Source organism: Myotis yumanensis, unplaced genomic scaffold (genome assembly GCF_028538775.1).
Source record: "Myotis yumanensis isolate MYYU_CA2020_CCGP unplaced genomic scaffold, mMyoYum1.0.hap1 SCAF_12, whole genome shotgun sequence".
Taxonomy (NCBI): domain Eukaryota; kingdom Metazoa; phylum Chordata; class Mammalia; order Chiroptera; family Vespertilionidae; genus Myotis; species Myotis yumanensis.
Genome location: NW_027223763.1, coordinates 36,996,435 through 37,003,931, shown reverse-complemented (window position 1 = coordinate 37,003,931; position 7,497 = coordinate 36,996,435). Strand labels below are relative to the sequence as shown.

The 7,497-nt window shown below is 48.7% G+C and overlaps 1 non-coding gene across 1 annotated transcript; it reads right to left on the bottom strand.

Moving 5' to 3' along the window:
- Positions 1 to 7,021: 7,021 nt before the first annotated feature.
- On the bottom strand, positions 7,022 to 7,154 carry LOC139021341 (U11 spliceosomal RNA). Its single transcript, XR_011473461.1, has one exon. It is a non-coding gene; the product is annotated as a U11 spliceosomal RNA (small nuclear RNA).
- Positions 7,155 to 7,497: the final 343 nt, after the last annotated feature.

The window sequence follows — 7,497 nt, the reverse complement described above, 5'->3', positions numbered from 1 at the left end:
TGACAGGGGGCGGTGCCCCTACTCCCCTATCGGCCCGGCTCTGTGCATGACAGGGGGGAGCTCCCCAACCCCCTGATCGACCCTGCTCTGTGTGTGACAGGGTACGGAGCCCTAACCCCCCTGATGGGCCCTGCTCTGTGAGTGACAGGGGGTGGCGCTGCAATCTCCCCATCGACCCTGCCTTGAGTGTGACAAGGAGCGGTGCCCCAACCCCGCAATCGGCCCTACCCTGAGCGTGACTGAGGGTGGCATCGCAACCTCCCGATCTGCCCTGCTCTGTGCATGACGGGCAGCGCCCCAACTCCCCAATCGGCCCTGCTCTGAGCCTGACCAGGGGCTGCACCTAGGGATTGGACGTGCCCTCTGCCACCCGGGAGCAGGCCTAAGCCAGCAGGTCGTTATCTCCCGAGGTGTCCCAGACTGTGAGAGGGCACAGGCTGGGCTGGGGGACCCCCCCTCCTCACCCCCCCCCCGAGTGCACAAATTTTTGTGCACCGGGCCTCTAGTTCTATTATAAAATACACTAGAGGCCCGGTGCACAAAAATTTGTGCACTCGGGGGTAGGGGGCCCCTCAGCCCAGCCTGTGCCCTTTTGCAGTCTGGGACCCCTGGGGGGTGACCACTTGCTGGCTTAGGCCTGCTCCCCAGGGGATTGGGCCTAAGTTGGCAGTCAGACATCCCTCTGGCAGCCCGACAGCCCTCGGGGGATGTCCACTGGCCAGTGGGGAGCAGACCTAAGCTGTAGTCAGACATCCTTAGCGCTGCTGAGGAGGCAGGAGAGGATCCCACCACCACTGCTGTACTGGCAGCCGTCATCCTGGCTTGTGGCCGAGCAGAGTTCCCCCCTGTGAGAGCACACTGACCACCAGAGGGCAGCTCCTGCATTGAGCTTCTGCCCCCTTGTGGTCAGTGTGTGTCATAGTGACCAGTCATTCCCAGTCTTTCTGCTGTTAGGGTCAGTTTGCATATTACCCTTTTACTATATAGGATAGAGGCCTGGTGCATGGGAGGGGGCCGGCTGGTTTGCTCTGAAGGGTGTCCCAGATCAGGGTGGGGGTCCCGCTTGGGTGCCTGGCCAGCCTGAGTGAGGGGCTGATGGCTGTTTGCAGCTGGTCACACTCCCTTCAGGGTGGGGGTCCCCACTGGGGTGCCTGGCCAGCCTGGATGAGGGGCTGAGGGCTGTTTTCAGGCTGGCGGGCAGCTGACGCTCCCAGCCTCTTTTTTTTTTCTTTTTTTTTTTTTTTATTCTGGGATTTATTTACCTTCTATAGCTGTCACTGGAGCTGAGAGCCGGCTCCAGCTCTGAGGCCGTGGCTGGCTGAAAGCAGGTACCTAGGGTTTGTTTAGCTTCTATAATTGTAACATTGTTGCATCCGGAGCTCAGAGCTGGGCCGCGGCAGGCGGGGAACCTTGGCTTCCTCCATCACTGGAGCAAGCAAGCCTCCTGCTCACTTCAGCTGCGTGGCTGCCGGCCGCCATATTTGTTGGCAGTTAATTTGCATATCCTGCTGATTAGCCAATGGGAAGCATAGCGGAGGTATGGTTAATTACCATGTTCATCTATTATTAGATAGGATTAGGGAAAATGCTTTCAAATTTCTGATGCATTTAAAGCTAGGGTAGTCTTACGCATTTTCTAAAGAAATGTCTTGGGTTTTTTTTTGTTTTTTTTAATTGATTTCAGAGAGGAAGGGAAAGGGAGAGAGAGATAGAAACATCAATGCTGAGAATCATTGATCGGCTGCCTCCTGCATGCCCCCCACTGGGGATTGAGCCCACAACCCGGAACCCTTCAGTCTGCATGCAGGCTGATGCTCTATCCACTGAGTCAAACCAGCTAGGGTGAAATGTGTTCTTCTTTAAACAAAAATATATTTTTATTGATTTCAGAGAGGAAGGGAGAGGGGCGGAGAGAGAGAAACATCAATGATGAGAGAGACTCATTGATAGGCTACCTCCTGCATGCCCCACTCTGGGGATCAAGCCCACAACCTGAGCATGTGCCCTGACCAAGAATCAAACCGTGACCTGGTTGATGCTCACGCCAGCTGGGCTAAAGAAATTTGTTCAAATTAAAGCTCTAGCTGACTGTCTCCCAGTCCCTTCCCCCAATAAACAGTGCCCAATTCTTCCAGCAGCACATTGTTCAAGGCTATTTATTCAGTGTTTTCCATGAGCAAGGTTCTTGTGGATGTAGGGGCAAGCAAAAATAATCAAGGTATTATATGAATTAGGATTTTGTTGGTTGCAATAGAAAACTTGATCCAAACTGGCTAAAGGAAAATAAAAGGAATTTATTGGATGATATAATGGAAACGTCTGAAGGCAGGGCCAGCCCAGGTCTGGTTTGCTGCGGAGGCCCATGATATCTCACCTTTGGGTCTCCTTCATGTCATGCTACGTGATAACCACTGTGGTGACATTGTCTATGTCTGTGTCTCTTCTCAGCTACAGTGCCCGGGCTTGCTTTGCTTGAGTTGCCCTAGGTCAGGCTCTCATTCCTGAACCAATTACTAGGGTCTGGAGGAGGCATGGACTTCCTCCCAATGTACTTCTTCCAGGTGGCTGGGATACATCAGGGCCCATCCTTGGGGCTGAATTGGCAGCCAACTCCACCTAAACCATATGGAAGCCTGTTCAGTTTGCCAAATACATTCTGCTTTCTGTTGCCTTGAATGGAACTCACAGCCTAAGTGGAGAGGCAGACAATAAACAAACTGATAGAAGATGTGAAGTAGAGGAACGGAGCTGTGAGACTATGTAGGGGGATGCAGTCCAGACCAGGAAGTGGGAAATGACATTTGAGTTGAGATCCGAATGGTAGAGCAGGAGTTAATCAAGAAAAGAGATGAGAGAGAGGTGAGTAATTTGTGCATTTGGGGGGAAGCATTTATTTTATTCCCTCTTTGGAGAGTTGGTGTGTAATACTCCAGTGAGCACCCACGTGGTACCCTGTAGAGGCCGCAGTTCCTAAGGGTGACTGCAGGAAAGCACCAGCTGGCTGCAGGTGGCCACCACCTCGGGATCAGATGAGCACCTGCATTGGCTCACTGGTGCCTGGGGCACCCTCTTGCTGGAGTCTGAGGCCTACAGGGGTGGGCCTTGGACAGTGACTATTAACCAACCAGTATGGAAATAGAGAAACATGGAAGTAACTGGTGTGGCTGCAGGAGTGTGTTCCTGCTGGATTTCAGCCCTGAGTGTTCCTCATTGTGGGCCGCTTCTCACTGTATGCCAACCATCAAGCCTTCCTTATGTGATATTCGATAAACACATAGGTGACTATGTCTCTGGCTGGGTAGCTCAGTTGGTTAGAGTGCTGTCCCGATATGCCAAGGTTGCAGGTTTGATCCCCGGTCAGGGCACACAAAAAGCAACCGATGAATGCATAAATACGTGGAACAACAAACCAGTGTTTCTCTCTCTCATCGCCCCTTCCTCTCTCTAAACATCAATCAATCAAAAATACTTCAAGCAGGTAGATGACTATATTGGTAGCATGGGGAAATAATCTACATTTATGCTTGATACTGATATTTCGCCCCAGAGCAAATTAGCAAATACTTCTCTGGGTTCTGCAGAGCATCTTTGGCACTGATTTCAACTAAAGGCTCTGGAAGTCGAATCAACAACGGCCTGAGGTTTGTGAGGTGAGGGGTCCCTGCCCCGAGTTACATGTTCGTTGCATTGTAGTTTTGGAAGCTCACATGGAAAAACTACACCCAGAGTTGTGTTTTGTTTGAACCATCCAATACTTATGGACATATTAACAATCATGAGATTAAGTATTAACATCTTTTTTTGAAGGGGTAGAAAATTTGGGCTGGCATTCCAGCGTGGCGACAATGGTCTGGAAGCAGTCGAGGCTGCCTCTTTGGATGGCATGCTCTGATTTGCCTTTCTTCCACCTTGCCCGCATCTTTGGTATTTGTTACCTACCTGGCCCTTGGGTAATGGGTCTGCAAATAGCAAAATTTAAGGTAAAGAGAATAAGACATTTGGTCATCCCTGGCACCACCCTCTGGCCTTTTCCACTGTCTTAACTCCTGGAGCAGGAGCGCCAACTTTACAGCTGTGGGAAGGACTCTGACAACCGAGCCAGAGCAGCCCCCAGACCAGTTGATGTTAGTCTGTTACCCTTGTGCAGGCTGAAAGCATTAAATAATCATTTCCAGCCCTGGCTGGTCTGGCTCAGTGGATAGAGTGTCAGCCTGTGGACTGAAGAGTCACGGGTTCGATTTGGGTCAAGGGCACATGCCCGGGTTGTGGACTCGATCCCTCGTAGGGGGTGTGCAGGAGGCAGCTGATCAATAATTCTCTCTCATCATTGATGTTTCTATCTCCCTCTCCCTTCCTCTCTGAAATCAATAAAGATATATTTTTTAAAAATCATTTCCAGTTATACCTCTTTTTTTTTTTTTGCAAGAGAAAACAACCAAATTTAATACACACTTATATGTGGGAACCCTGAATATAGGAGAGAGTCAGAAACCCCACATGCAGGAGAGCCTCAGAGATAGAAAGAGGCTGAGGTATATAAGACATCTGGAGCTAGGGATGAGGCAGTGCACCTTGGGGGCTTCAAAGGGTCCCCCAAGGATAATAAGAACAGACATTTAGTGCAGGGGGCCTCGAGGCGCAGCTCCAAACTGACACACCATTTCTGCTGCGTTCTATTGGCCGAGGCAAGTCCCAATGTGAACCCAGTTTCAAGGCTGGAGAAACGGACTCCACCTCCTGGTAGGAGAAGCTACAAAGTCACACTGAAGAGGTGAGTGAGGCTACAAGGTGACTATCTGGAGCCACGTTTGCGATACTTTAGGAAGACGACTGCTGCCTTCTTCAAGGAGGTGCTTACAAACCATTTCTCAAACATCCCAGGTAGCCTATAAATCTCCATGTCTGGTCTGGTGGTCCCCAAAATTCCCAATCGATTTTGGTGAAGGGACAAGTTGTGACAAGTGTTATCTCTAAATGGGTGGTTTTATTACTGACATCACACTGCCCCTCATACAGTATTTATAAGGTTTCCCTGTATGTATGTGCAATTATGTTTCTGTGTACATTTTGAGAAATAAATCGTACAGGTCTCTTTTCTTTCACACTCCCTAGAGAGGTCATAGAGGCAGTAAAAGTGTCGAAATTTGTGAGAAATTGGAATAATCAAGAATTACCTGTATGGAATGCTATTAACGATAGCAATTCACGCTAGAGTACCTTTCATCTCAGACACTCGGGCTGGGTTAACAGATTAAAAGTAGTAAAAGACACCGATCTAGAGAATTTTCATTATCTTGTGCTTTGAAAACTCAGATTTTCATTGGTTTGAATGGGCCTGAACATACATTTTTTATTACTAGGGGCATAGAAGCCTCTAGCAGTCTTCTTAATAAAGCAAGACGAGTTGTAAGGGATCATCTGATGGAGGGTAAATGTGCCATACTCCATTTTAAGAAAAATACAATATAAAAGTCTTACCATGGAAGAAAATCTTGATATGATCTTTTAAGAAAACCTCAAGAAAAATAAAGACACGGCACTATATTAAATTTAAAGCCAGTGTCTTATAGGCAAAGAAAAGCAAAGACGGTCTGATTAAGGCTGCTGCATCGTTCTGCTGTTTTTTCTTTCTTTCTTTTTTTTTACCCCTCACCCATTTCTGGGGCCTTTTTAGATCATAAGCTTTTAGGGCCCAGAGAACAACCCCATCTTGATGTAGCACCGAGCAAATGCGCCAAGAGGTTCTCAATGAACAGGCATCAAATTCTAAGTCCAGAAGGGGCCTGGAGAAGCCCTCTCTTTACTTCCTGGGAGGACTGTTTTAACCAGGTTTTTTTTTTTTCTTTAAATCTCAAAATGGAGAGACTCCACCATCAGAATTCACATCTCACCTTTGCCTTGGGCTCTGCTGTGGGTGTCTATAGAGCAGACCCTGGCCCACCCTCCTGAGCCATGGTTTGAGTTGCTGCGGTCTATCCTGTGTCCAGGGGCCTTCTCGAGGGGGTTCTGGACTCGAATGTGTCTTGATCATGTTCTTTTGCAGAAGCTTGGGTGCTTGACCACTCTGACCCTCCGTCTCCTCGGCAGGTTCTAGGGAGGATTAAATGAGCTCGTGTGCTATCCAGGTGGCTGAGGCCGAGCAGGTATAGACTGAGTCTTTGCTTCCTTTCAACTAGTTACAGAGAACAGCATGACCCGAAGGATGGGACACCGGAACTCCAGCGTGGTGTTTCTCAAACGTTAATGTGCCTACACCTCTCCTGCAGACCTTGTTACAATGCAGGTTCTGATTCATAGTTCTGGGTTGTGGGCCACACTTGGAATAGCAAGGCCCTTCTGCCTTTCTCCCGGCCTCCTGGAAAAGCAAGACATCTGCCCCGGTGGGGAGAAAACATCAGCAATGTAAATACTCTAACCTACGTCCCTCTCGGACAAGAGCCTGTCCCACCAGGTCAAGGTGAGGAGAAGAGATCTGTAGGCTGAGTCCAGTTCCAGGCTCCTGGAATTGGAGGTAGACATCTGGTTTTAAAAACAGACTCTCCCACCCTCTAGATGTGTGATCTCAGAAAAATTATTGAACCTCTCTGTGACTGTTTCTCCATCAGCAGCGTGGGAATAACCAGGGTACCGCCCATTGCATGAGATCATAGATGCATGCCCACAGCAGCACTGGAGCTTAGCTCTTATTTTCATTAGGAGACAGGTATAGTTAGAAGACAAGTGTCGGTTTCTAAAACAAAAGCGCCAACAAAAATGTCAGCTTCCTTCCCTCCTGCAGCTTAGACGCACAGGGAAGAAATTCGTAAATAACTCCCCGCTAGGGGCCTCTTGCCTCCAGCCAACAGGGTCAAAGGACTGCTCCGAAGATGTGTCCATCCTGTCACCTGTCATGCCAGCCCTTCCCTTTGATCTCTCCCCTTTCTCTGTGGGCGGATTCACCTTTTATTGGAAGAAGAGAGATGGAACACACACTAAAACAAACCTCTGCTTACTTGGAAACTTCACAATTTTTTATTCTTTAGTGGGCATCAGGGCCAACGATCACCAGCTGCTCAGACACAAAAAATCATGCTTCGGAAATCTCTTGATGTCGATTCCGCACACAGAGCAATCAAGCTGCCCTACGTGTGCCACTCACGACAGAAGCCCTTTTACACAACTTTTTAAATGGGAAGAACACCCGACCAGGAGAAAGGAGCCATTCAGGATGGACTTTAATTGGCTATTAGTGCGCTTACCGGGCGGTGGAAATCGCTTGGCCTTTGGCTCCAGGCCGTGCTGGGCACCCATTGCAGGCATTAATAGCTCATTAACGCGCACCCTGTCACTGCTTTATTTTCTAATTAATACTGCCTGCTTAGGGATAGGGGAAAGAACTATAAAATTGTTTTATCTATTGCTTCAGCAATGAGGGAGGAAAAAAATGTTATTAGCACCTCATGCCTGCCACATTCATGATTGGACTAGAAAATCAGAAAAATCAGCACGGGTCTTATT